The sequence below is a fragment of the Mus musculus genome, chromosome 12, assembly GCF_000001635.26.
Source record: "Mus musculus strain C57BL/6J chromosome 12, GRCm38.p6 C57BL/6J".
In the NCBI taxonomy this organism is placed as follows: Eukaryota; Metazoa; Chordata; class Mammalia; order Rodentia; family Muridae; genus Mus; species Mus musculus.
Window position 1 is genome coordinate 16,797,969 of NC_000078.6, and position 12,537 is coordinate 16,810,505.

The window sequence follows — 12,537 nt, forward strand, 5'->3', positions numbered from 1 at the left end:
GAGCTGAAACTAGACTTTATCTATTTGACCTCTTGTCACAGAAATCACGTATCTTTTGCCACTTCCTAACAGCAGGCAAGTTTGAGACACATTTATTGCTATCAGTCAAAGGTGTTTTCTCATTGTAGAAAAAAATGGCAGAAGTACACATAGGAAAGGTATAAAAAATTTCTATAGAAATGGTTAAATCATAATTTGTCTATACAACAAAATATACAATCATTATTTAACGCAATAATATAAAATAAGATAGGCAGTACTCATAATCATTATGTAAAGAATTCAGATACAAAATGACATAAATTAACTATCTTATAATTTGACCTTCTGGGAGTGGTGGCATATACCTTTAATTCCAGCACTCTGGGGGCAGAGGTAATCAGATCACTGAAAGATTAAGGCCAGCCTGGTCTACAACAGAGTTCCAAGACAGTCAAGGACACATAGTGAGACCCTGTTGCAAAAAATATATATATATATATCTTTTTGACCAACTTTTTGGTACAACCAGAAATTCATTTTTATGCCAAGAAAACATATGCCAAAGTAATTAAATGTAAATCATAATTCGAATTTCTGGTTTGCCTTTTTAACTCCTTTGCATATTTAGGGAGGGCAGGTTTGAGACATGGTTTATCTGTGTAACCTTAGGTGTCCTGGAACTCACTCTATAGACCAGGCTGGCCTCAAACTCGGAAATTTGTCTGTCTCTGCCTCCAGAGTGCTGAGATTAAAGATGTGTACTACCATGCCCAGCCCCCCTGCACGGTTAAAGTTTTGGTCACGAATGTGTATTACTTCTACCATAGTTTCGATATAATTAGCTTTAAAGCACTACAATTTGCACTGTGTCTAGAAACTGTGCCCAAAGCCAAAGTTACCCATTAATCAATGTACAAGTGACAGGATTAACTGCCTGCAGTCTTTATGGCAGAATTATAAGTTGTCCACAGACCCTCTGGAAGAGCTTGCATATTCCCAACCCCATTGAGCCCACAAAAGCTGTAAAAGCACTCTTGCCACATCTGCTGCACAAAGCTGGGAGAATGTGAGGCTTCTCAAAGCAAGCAGGGGGCATCAATAAGTAGCCTTGCTGTCAACCCCTGGTCCAGGTGGTTCAGATTATCACATCTGGGCAGGGGACAGGGGGCTTGGTCTCACCTTTGTCACACTCTCCTTTCTTCCCCTCTGGGTTTTCTGACCTGTTATTGGCTCTGCTTGGAAGTTCTCTGCTGAGAATCTGTAAGTAAACTGAAGCCCCAGAGTGGATACAGTAAAAGGAAACTTCTAACTTCAAGTGAAACAGTAGGACGCAAGGTCGCGGAGGCTCAGTGAGTGGTTTCCTGAGCCAAGGGGCAATCAATGCTGTATTAAGCACAGAAAGCTTAGCTGAGCTTGAAGATTACAACATCTGATTAAAATTATTAAACAAGAGTACAGCTACAAAGCCACACAAAGGATAATTTCAAATTGTCTACCAGTCTAAGACTACAACTGCTGTCCCCATGTTTAAAACATTTTAAGCCACAAACCGCTTTAGTCACCTTCAATAACAAGAAGGGCCAAGGTGGAATGCCAATTTCAAACCAAAATGACTTCTAACTCCGTGAAGAATACTCTTATCAGAATGAGGAAGAACGGATATCCCGAAGCAAATGTTGCGGGATAACCAAAAGTCACAGATCCTACTGTAAACTTTAAATGAGCCAAAGTTCAGCGTGGGAGGTTGGGGGGGGGCGTAAAGAAACTAAGAAAACCGAGATGGACTCTAAATTAAAACTCCCAGCAACATCAGCCCACCAAGCAATGCAAACTCAGACCTGCACACGTCTTTTTGAGACTAAGTTCAGAATCATCTTGTGTGACGCCCATTGTTAAAGGCAAAAGATTGTCCTTGATGGGACTAAATGGGTGTTTATTTGGTTAAATTTACACATTCATGGTTTTAAAGGGCTAATAAAACAGCATTTCAAGCCCTGGGGCAACACTTGACTCTATAATAAAAGTTGATTCAAGAAAAACTTCAGTCTATAAAATAGGTAATTTCTTTTGGTTGCTCCTCAGGACCAAGGATTAAATGAGGTTTGACAGCAAATGGCCCAGTGTCTCTCTGCATGGAGTGTCTCCTGGCCTTCCTCCACAACCCTAACCCTGATCACTGGTGGGCTGGCGGACGCGTGTGTGTGTGTGTGTGTGTGTGTGTGTGTGTGTGTGCGCGCGCACACACACACACACACACACACACACACACACTTTCTTGGACTTCAGCCAGTAGCCTTTGTTTGTGGCTCCCAACGGAGATCCAATAACCAAACTCAACCAATGATCACCACAGCCACCAGCCTTTCACAGGCTGGCCACTCTGGGAAGAAGTCCCATTTCTCCCTTGTCCCACGTGCTGCAGAAGACGCGGCTGCCACCACCCCCGGGGGGCAGCGGGCGGCAAACAGCCTCCCCAAAACGGAGCCGCGGTGTACACAACCTGGAGCAGTGCTGTCTTTTTCCTAAAGTTCTTACCTACGCAGCCGAAGCCTTCACCATGTGCCAGGAGCGCTCTGGCTCGTTCTGGCTGTGGCTCTAGATGGCTCTCTCACTCACTCACACACACGCGCACACACTGACATGGACACCTCCCACACCCCTTGGCGCAAGACCCCCAGCCCTGCGGCCACCCTCACCTCGCGCCCTTTGTCCTCATCCGGCGTCCTCGGAGCCCGCGCTACCGGAGCCGGCGCTGCGCAAAGCCCGGAGCCGCGGAGCCTGAGAGTCCGCCCGTCCGGGTCTTGCGGGCCACCGTGATTGGGGGGCGGGGGGGGGGGGCGGCAAGGGGAGACCTGAGCTGGGACTGCTGCTCCGGCTCCGGCTCCGTCCAGGTGTAGGCACAGGAGATTGGCTTGCCCCGTCCCGTCCCCGCTGCAGGCACCCACCGCCTCGCTGGGTTCTCACGGGGTTCCCGGTTTGGGAGGGGTCCGCGCGGAAGTCGGAAGCCTCCGGGGACAGAGGTCATTTGTTGCTTGGCCACAAATGCCCGAAGAGGAGGTGGGGTTGGGAGGACGAACCAGTGAGCAAGACCCCCCCCCCCTCCCAGATGTCTCCACCCGGCGCAGGGCGTGTCTGTGGACCGCAGGACAATACCCCTGCAGTTCAAGCCGACAGAGGTAGGGGACTTAGGCCCCCAACAGTGGAGATTGATGAACGCCCTACAATAAGGAAGTTGCCTAACATCAGCAGAGGAAGAGCCTGGAACCCCTAATACTAGCGGGTGGAGCCAGAACTTTCCCTGATGCGAGAGTGGGTCAGAAGGATGAGCACTGGAGGGAAGGAGCAAACCTGCACTTGCCGGTGCAAACCTTTCTGGCCCCTGTAACACAGAGGTGGCTGCGAGCAGCCAGCAGAGAAAGTGGGGGAAATTGAGGGAGCCAGACCACAGAAGGAACCCATGGTCATCAAAGCTTCCTCCTCCTCCTCCTCCTCCTCCTCCTCCTTCTTCCTCCTCCTCCTCCTCCTCCTCCTCCTCCTGCTCCTCCCTCTTCTGGAAATCCCTGTGTGTTTAGAACTTGCCAGAGACATCCCGAGCACCTTGTACCCTCCTGCCATTCAAGAACCCCAGCCATGCTAGCGAGATGCTAAGTGGGTACAGGAGCTTGCAGCCAAAAACTGAACCCCTGTGTTGGATCCTAGTTACTCACTTGAGGAAAGGTAAGAAGCAACTGCTGCAAGCTGTCCTCTGTTCCCCAAACTGCAACACACATCGAATAATAATAACAACAACAACAACAGCAGAGCGCTTGAGCCAGCCTCACAGCCAAAGGTCCTAGAAAAACAGGGAGCCTGTCTGACTAGGAGCAGGAGACAATAGGAGAATAAGCATCAATCTCCCACAAAATGGGCAGGTTGAGGAATGCTCTCCTATCCCCACTTTCCTAATGGCAGGGGCATCAACTTCCTATTCTAATTAGGAACTATTCCAAGCACAGTCGAGACTAGGAACAGTTAACATGATGAGCCCCGTGCCTAAGACCTAGCCAAGCCTAACTGACTGCAGATGTTTGTGTAATGAAATTATTCAAGAAGTAGTCCTGTCGATAGACTGATTGCCTAGGATGGGGTGAGTTCCCCAGCCATACATAAATATAAGTCAAGCTTGGTGGCCCATGCCTGTAAAGTCAGCTCTCCAGGAAATGAGACCTGGAGGATCAGAAGTCACTGTTGGCTACATCAAATTTGAGGCTAGCCTGTGCTAAGTAAAACAACAGCTCAAGAAAACAAAACAAACAACAAAAACCCCATACAGTTGGAGTCCTCAGCCAGCCATGTAGGCTGCAGCTCTTTCCTCTCAATCTATACTGTACCAGAAGGTAGGTATGTATGTACTTACTGCTGGAAGGTAGACGGTGCTTATCAGCATTGCAGCTCTCCCTGTGGGATCACACTGTTCTATTTTGTAACCTGGACCCTGTGTTCTGTTTTGCTCATGAAAATGTTTGCAAGATTCCCTTGATCTTACAGGCAGAGCCAGTTCCTTCATGAGAACTGCTGACTAATATTCCTTGTCAGTTTCTGTTCTGTTGATAGAAGAGTATGAACTAGTCTGAAGTCAACATTCTCCAGTTACAGAGTAACTGTTGCATGGATAGTTACCAACATATTTACTTCATGGTTTGTGTTAGAAACCTCTGTTGTTTTTAATTTTTCATATATATACATATATAATACTTTGGTCATAGTCCCCCACCCCAATATTGTGTTATCTTTCTCCTCCTATTGAAACCCTTCTTCCTAAGTTCCCCTACTGTTTTCATGTCTCTGTGTGTGTCTGTGTGTATGTCTGTCTGTGTGTGTGTCTGTGTATCTGCCTGTCTCTGCATGTGTATGTATCTCTATGTATATCTGTAGGTGTGAATGTCTGTGGGTATGAGTGTCTGTGGGTGTGTCTGTGTTTGTGTGTGTGTATGTCTGTCTGTCTATGTATGTGTATGTATGTATCTGTGTGTCTGTCTGTCTGTAGGTGTGTGTTCCTGCATTTAAGTAGCATTGCCTGCATGGTCCGTGAGTGGGAGAGTTATTTGCTTGAAGGCACCTTTACATTTTGACAGCTTATCTGGCAAACAAAATAAAATACAGAACAAAAGTCAGCAAACTTTATAAAGGCAGGGAGCAGTTTAAGTTTTCCCCTGGCATGATTGAGGCAAAGTCCTTTTATAGGTATTTTAAAATGTAACCTTTTAAACTTGAAAAGAGGCTGGGGTGCAGCTCAGCTCAGAATGCTTGCCTGACAAATGCATGGCCCCAGAGCCTATCCCCAGTGCATGCTAAATAAACCTACGAATAAATAAATAGCACCATGAGCCCATGGCTGCAAAGCCTAACAAAGCTGATCAGGCCCACCCACAGCAGTCAGCTTGCAGCAGGAGAAAGAGACTTCAAATGGCTTCCTCTCATTTGCAAGGCCATCCGCAACACAAAGGGCAACCACTTGCAACCAACATTAAACTTAATATGACCACAGTGTTGCACTTGAGAAAAAAAGCCATTCCCTCACACATACACCCCCTCCTCACTCATCCACATCCTCCCAGAAGTTTCTTCCTCGTGTCGTGTGTCTCTGTATAAAGCCACAGTCTCCCGAGGACATAAACCATGCTGCCTGCAAAACTTCACTGGCTATGATAATGACTTTGGTGAAAACCCTGAATCCTAACTTTGAAAGTCTGTAATGAGTCTTAGAGATGCACAGGCTCCTACCAATTAAGAATTAACTAGAAAACAAAGTGGGCCCACTAGAAAGGGTGTCAATTGTTTCCCAGACTAATGAATCATTCCTACTTCCTAGTTCATTAACTTAAAACACCCACAAGGAGGAAAGCACTTTGTCTTCTTTTTCCTGGGGCTGAACCTGACCCAGTGATTTTATGTCTTTATTGAACTTGAACCAAAACTTAGAAATTAAAAAAAAAAGATTAATTTAAATATATTATTAAATGAACTAAGCTGACTTTATTTCAAATGTTATTGACAAGAATGGGGCCAAATCCAAACTTGTGGTGGTCAGCCTCAAACTTATCAAGGACCTGTCAGTCTCCGAGCCCATTCAGTGATCTGAGGTCTTTCCCCAGAGGCCATGAGGTCAGCCAGGCAATTAGACATGGCTTCTGGGCACCTTTGTCTCTTTGCCTAGCATTATCCATTGAACGCTCACACACACATTCTCCCTCTCTCGCACACACTCACATTCCTCTCTGCCTCATTCATAATACTCATCTTCCTGTACATTTTCTTCTTACGTGTCTATTCATGTGTGCTTCGATTCCCCACAGGCATCTACATCTGTAAATTCATACAGCACAATGCTCTTCCCACACACATTCATGGCTCTCCACAGTGTTTCTCTCCACATACACAGATGTTCTCCCATATACCTTGGGACACAAACATTCCTCCATTGGATGACATAATCCCCTCAGTTTGTGTTTTCCGGCCTCCCTGCTCCGCCCTGGCCTTTTGCTTTATACCATACACGTGCTTCTGCACTGCGTTGCCAGATACAGTTTCATCTGCTAGTGTCTTTGTGGATTTGTATATCTGGACACACACAATAAGTAAATATTTTACGATAAATAAGAGTCTTCCTCCAGTTCCAGTTGTGGTAGTTATTTAAGCAATTGTACCTGGCACCAAAGTGAATGTGGCTTTTGAAACCTTTAATTATGTCTGTCAGGCAGTTTAGAATCTTGCATGAGTTGCCTGCCACTTGTTTCTATACAAAGAAGGCTTTTAAGTGGCTTGAGGGTCCTTGGAGTTTGTTCTCTGATGTCTGTAAATTGCACCCCGTTTATGTAGTTAACTGGCACTGTGGCGGGTGCTTCTCTCCACATAGGGAACCACTTACATCCAGCTTCCTTTAAGTGACCCTGAGATGTAAGGGTGAATGTTTACTAAGGCTGCTGCCATAACAAAGGCCCCCAGCCTTACTGACTCACAGGTGGGGACTACAAAGATCCCAGATCAAAGTGTGGGCTCTTCCCTTGGCTTCCAGGAAAAATTGTTCAAGCCCTTCTTGTTGGCTCTCTTCTCCCTATGTTTCTCAGCAATGTCTTTCCTCTAAGCCCCTCTGCATCCCAATTTCTTCTTATAATAATACTAGCCATGTAGGATTAGGTCTCACCCTAACGGCCTCATTTGATGTTAACTCCTTTTAAATATCCCCTCTACAAATAAGGCCAGATTCTAAAGTACTGATAGGGCTGATGGGGCTTGTGGGGAGGGACCCTTGACCCATAGCAGCAGGCTTTTACTTGTTTCTGCATATGGTGGTTTATTAGTAAAAGGTATTAACACTAAACTCCACCCTTATCGATACTAAGTCTGGAGCTGGGATATACTTCAGTTGGTGGGGTGCTTGTCCAGCATACACAAAGTGTATGCTCAGTCCCCAGCACTCTATTAAACCAGATGAAATGGTACACACCATCCCTGGCTATACAGCAAGTTTTAAGGCCAGTCTGGGATACATGAGACTCCCTATTACAAACAAATAATATATCAGAGGCCTGATAAAACAGTTCCTTACTTAAAACCTTAAGTCCAGATCCAAAGGAATCTCCTCCATTCCACTTTACAGCTACCTTTCACATTCAAAACAAAAACCATACACACACACACACACACACACACACACACACACACCACGGAAAGAGACAGAGACAGATAGTGAGGCTGGACTCCTAAGGTGAACTTGCTCCACCTGGTGGAGAGCCAAGGAACTTGATGGTACATTCTCTGAATAAGGTAGGCCGGCACTCGGCTATTCACAGTAAGGGAACATTAGACACGTGAAGGAATCAGAGGCAAAGCCAAGATAGACCGCAAAGGTAGGGTACATAAGACTAACAGTTAAACAGAGCACATTTAGCAGTCAACAGAATAACACCAAACAAACTAAAGCAAGCGGAAAAGAAAAAGATTAATGTAATTCATCTGACAAGACTTTCCTTCAAAAACCCAGTGCAGAGTTGGGAACAATCATACTTCAGAACTGGACTTCCATAAAAGAAAAGTCACTCTAGGCTGAGCCCTGAGGGTTGCAAATTCCAGAGCAACCTGGGCTTCACAGAAATCCTGAGTTACACAGTGAGTTCAAGGCCCATTTGGGCTATAAAGGTAGGGCCTTGTTTTAAAGAAGAGGAGGAGTGGGACATGGGGCAAGTTGGGGGATGGAAAAGGAGGGGAAGAAGGAGGAAGAATAGGAGGAAGAGGAGGAGGGAGAGAGGAGCAAGAAGAGAAGGAAAGGACTGAAAGGGAAGAGGGGGAGAAGGAAGGAGAGGAAGGAAGGGAAGAGGAGAGGAACAGGAAGAAGAGGGGAGTAGGGGAAGCAGGAAGGAGAGAGAGGAAGGAGAAGAGGGATGGGAAGGAGGGAAGAACAAGAAAAGGGGAAGAGGAGGAGAAAGGGAATGAAAGGGAAGAGGGAAGGGGAAGAGGAAAAGGAAAAGGAGAGGAACAGGAAGAAGGAGAGAAGTGGAGCAGGAAGGGGAGAAGGTGAAGGGGGCAGGGGAGGAAGAAGTGAAGAAGAAAAGGAAGAGGCGAGATATAAAGTTTCGTCTAAGACAATCCTCAGTGTGTGCAGAGACATTCTGTCTACAGCAAGAAGCTATATTTAGGGGCCTCTCAGCTACAAGAAAGCAGAACTGAATAAAACACAAAGGCTGTAACCCTCTCTATGTAGGTGACCACCTGGTCGCTTGTAGCATCATCCATTTTCCCAGTCTCCAAAGTACATCACGTCCATTACAACATGCCTGCTTGTTGAATGCGTCCAATTGTATCCTAATTAGGGTTACTATTGCTGTGATGAAACAACATGACCAAACGCAACTTGGAGAGGAAAGGGTATGTTTGGCTTATGCTTCCGTTCATCATCAAAGGAAGTCAGGACAGAAAGTCAGGGCAGGGACCTGGAGACAGGAGCTGATGCAGAGGCCATGGGGGGTTGCTGCTTACTGGCTTGCTCCTCATGGTTTGCTCAGCCTGCTTTCTTATAAAACCCAGGACCAACAGGCCATGAATGGCACCACCCACAATGGGCTGGGATCTCCCCTACCAATCACTAATTAAGACAATGCCCTACAGCTGGTTCTTATAGACGCATTTTCTCAAGTGAGGTTCCCTCCTATCAGATGTCTCTGGCTTGTGTCAAATTGACATGAAATGAGCCAGGACACCATCCATGTTTGTTCTAGGTCTTCATCCTCCAAATATCACATCAGAAAAGTTAACCTGGCTTTGATTTAACAAAGTATCAATTTAGTGGACTGGGTACTTGCAGAGCCAGGAAAAGCTAGTTTCCTACCAGGACCCAGCCAGTGCCTTACAGAATACATCAAACCTCTGAGCTTTTAATGTGGTAGTTCTGGGTAGAGCCATAGAACCTTCATTTCTAGTAACACACACACTTACCCAGGTAATGGCAATGCTGAGACTCATGACTCATTGTCCCATGGTAGAAGAAATAAGACATCTCTCCTCTGTGTTCTGCCTCTGACCCCCTCTAGATCTCAGGCATCCCAAATTAGCCTCAAATTCACTACTCATGATTTAACTGTAGATGTTCCTGAACTTATGACCCTCCTACTACCACTTCCCAAGTGCTTGGGATCAAAAGTGTGCTACTACATCTGGTTCATATGGTGATGAAAATGAAATCAAGGTTTCATGCACACTAGGCAAGCACTGCCAACTGCTCTTCTCCATCTATGCTCCCTTCAGTGTCTACTATGGGGGCATCCCAGTTCTTGAGAGGTTTTGCCTGGTTGCCTCACAAAGGCCATGTCTAAATAACCATTTCACTGGGCATTGGTTTTGACCACATGGCTCTTAGAAGGGAATACAAATCTTAAGTTTCCAGTGAGTGGCACAAAGGATCCATTGGCTGAAGGCCTGCTGTGTCACCACAAAGCTAGCCAGAGTCTCTGTACGTCACTTACTGTTCCAGATAGCTTTACATGGTGATGCAGGAACAAGCCCCAAAGTCCGTTGTTATTTTCCCCTCGTTTTCTGTGTTGCCATGATGTGTCAGACATGTTCAGTTCGTTCTCATGCTCTCTGGTCATACATCTTCATCAACCTGGCATCTCCTAGTACTCCAGGATGTCCTTGTAAGAGTTAGAGCTCCTGACCTACAGCCCAGCACCCGAAAGATGCTCAAACAACGCTGGGATGATTAAACCTCAGGCTACAGCCCCATGACTGGGCTTTTCTGTGACTGAGGGAACAGCTGTTCTCCTTTTCCCCAGATGGGTGTGCTCAAGCTCTTTCATTAGCCTGGAGTGCCTAAGTCACACCCCTTTGCTGGCCTAATTCTTTTTGACTGTAGAAAATATGGTCAGTTTTCAACAAGCTGCTCAAGGGTCCAAATACCAATGAATTATCCAGCTGTGAACTCAAACCATGTCTCTAGCACTCACTAGCTAGCTCCTTGGGGTAAATTTTGTAATCTTACTGATCTTCGATTTTCTGATCTGTAAACTGGGAAGAAAACTATTCTTCAGGACTTGCTGGCAGCAGAAACTTGTATTTTGTTGTTGCTTTGGTTGTTTAAGACATGGTCTCTCGCTATGTAACCCTGGCTGATCTCTAGCATCTGGTGGTCCTACTTCAGTGTCCAGAGTGTTGTTATTCTGAGCATACACTACCATGCTTGGTCATACCTTCAGATCTGAAATGAGAGTCACATGAACAAAGGTATAGAGAGGGTTTGGCATTCAACAGAGGATGGAGAAAGGGGTCTTAAAATTAGCCATGCCTGTTTTCCAGCATTGGATCTCTCCGAACTCCTTGTGGTAGAGTCTTTCCTAGTTGCTCTGAGAAACTCTCCACTCGTGCATAAAATGTGCTCTTTCTCTTCTAGAGATGACCTCTCCACAGTTGTATTCTACTTCTACCAATCTTCGGCAAACATTTACTGAGCGCTTGCTACCTGCCATGCTCCAAGCTTAACACTGGAGATCCCAAGAGGATCAAAGACCTCTGACACACCCCCCCCCCTTAAGATGGTATCGGACCCCTAGAAATGTAAAATCTAGTGGGAGCCAACTTCTTCCAAAAGCCTCTTCCGCCCTCACTAAGTCCCAGGTCTCACTCCCGCAGCTTCCTTCCAGCCTGGAAGTTGCGCATTGTGTTACCCTTTCATTCAAACACATAGCGGCTAGAGCTGTGGCTCTGGAGTTAAGAGCACTTCTGCCTTTCCAAGAGGGCCAAAGCATCCATCTCTAGCCATTTGCAACTTCAGCTCCTGGGGAGCCAGAAGCCTCAAGCCTCTGAAAGCATTGCAGTTCATGTGCACAAACCCATACACACACATAATTTAAAAATAAGTGAAAGGGGCCAAAGAGATGGCTCAGTGGTTAAGAGCACTGACTGTTCTTCCAGAGAACCCAGGTTTAATACCCAGCAACCACCTGGTGGCTTACAACTGTCTGTAATTCTAGTGTCAGAGAACATGGTGTCCACACACAGACATGCAGGCAGGCGAAACATCAAACCACACTGCAAAGGAATTTTAATCCAGCATCATGGCTACTCTGACAAGGGATCACATCCAAGACTCTCTAAGTCTACATGATCTGGCCAAATGCAGACACTCTCTGGATTATAGTACATTCTGGCTGGAATACAGACACCTTCATACACCCTTTAATCCCTAGCAATGAAGGTAAGGTTGGTTTTTAGAAGAAAGCAGACATGTTTAAAAGTAGCATCTAACTAAGGGCAGACAAAGTGAGGAATCAGAGAAAGATTTGACAGAATGAGTCAGAGGATATGCCCAACTCACAAGAGAACAGGGCAGGAAAGAAGCTACTTAAGAAAGGGAGGTGGCAGTTTACTGGGGCAATTTTACAGAGACAGGTTTTTGAGAGAACAAGCTAGTAACTTCGATCAGTAAGAACTCTCCACATTACAAATTTAGAAACTAAGGCACAGAACGACTTTTAGAAACTGGCTTAAGACCTTACAATTTGAAAAGATACCTATGGCTCCAGGTCACTTACTTCTCTTTTCTTTTCTCTTTCTAATTTAGTTTCTGTGCATAGAAGTTTTGCCTACATGTATGACTGTCTAACATGTTAACATGTCCGTGCCTGGTGCCTGTGGAGACCAGAAAAAGAGCATTAAATCCCCCTGGGCCTGGAGGTAACATATGGTTGTGAGCCACCCTGTGGGTGATGGGAATTGAACTCAGGTCCTCTGGAAGTTCTCCTAAACTTAGCCAGTGCTCCTCTCCCAGCCCGTTAAACTGTTTTATCTTTCTCCTCCATTGGATTCTGATATCCAGTCTATTATATTCAAAACAGTATCTTCTTGAGCCAGCCCAATACCTGATATAATAATAAGTAATCAAAAACTGATACAGAGCCGGGCAGTGGTGGTACACGCCTTTAATCCCACTTGGGAGGCAGAGGCAGGCGGATTTCTGAGTTCGGCTACACAGAGAAACCCTGTCTCGGAAAACCAAACCAAAAATAAAATAAAATAAAACTGATA

At 45.7% G+C, this 12,537-nt stretch overlaps 1 protein-coding gene across 18 annotated transcripts in view; it reads right to left on the reverse strand.

The window, feature by feature from the left end:
* Positions 1-3,426, reverse strand: part of Greb1 (gene regulated by estrogen in breast cancer protein) — a 130,780-nt gene extending 127,354 nt beyond the window's left edge. For 6 of the 18 annotated variants that reach the window (XM_006515096.3, XM_006515098.3, XM_006515100.3 and 3 more), the window contains exon 1: positions 2,679-3,070. The gene's annotated coding sequence lies outside the window, so the exon portion shown is untranslated. Of the gene's footprint in view, positions 1-2,517; positions 2,642-2,678 lie in introns of those variants that run through there. The other 12 variants (XM_006515107.4, XM_006515106.4, XM_006515105.4 and 9 more) reach the window with 6 other exon arrangements.
* Between the last annotated feature and the right edge of the window lie 9,111 nt (positions 3,427-12,537).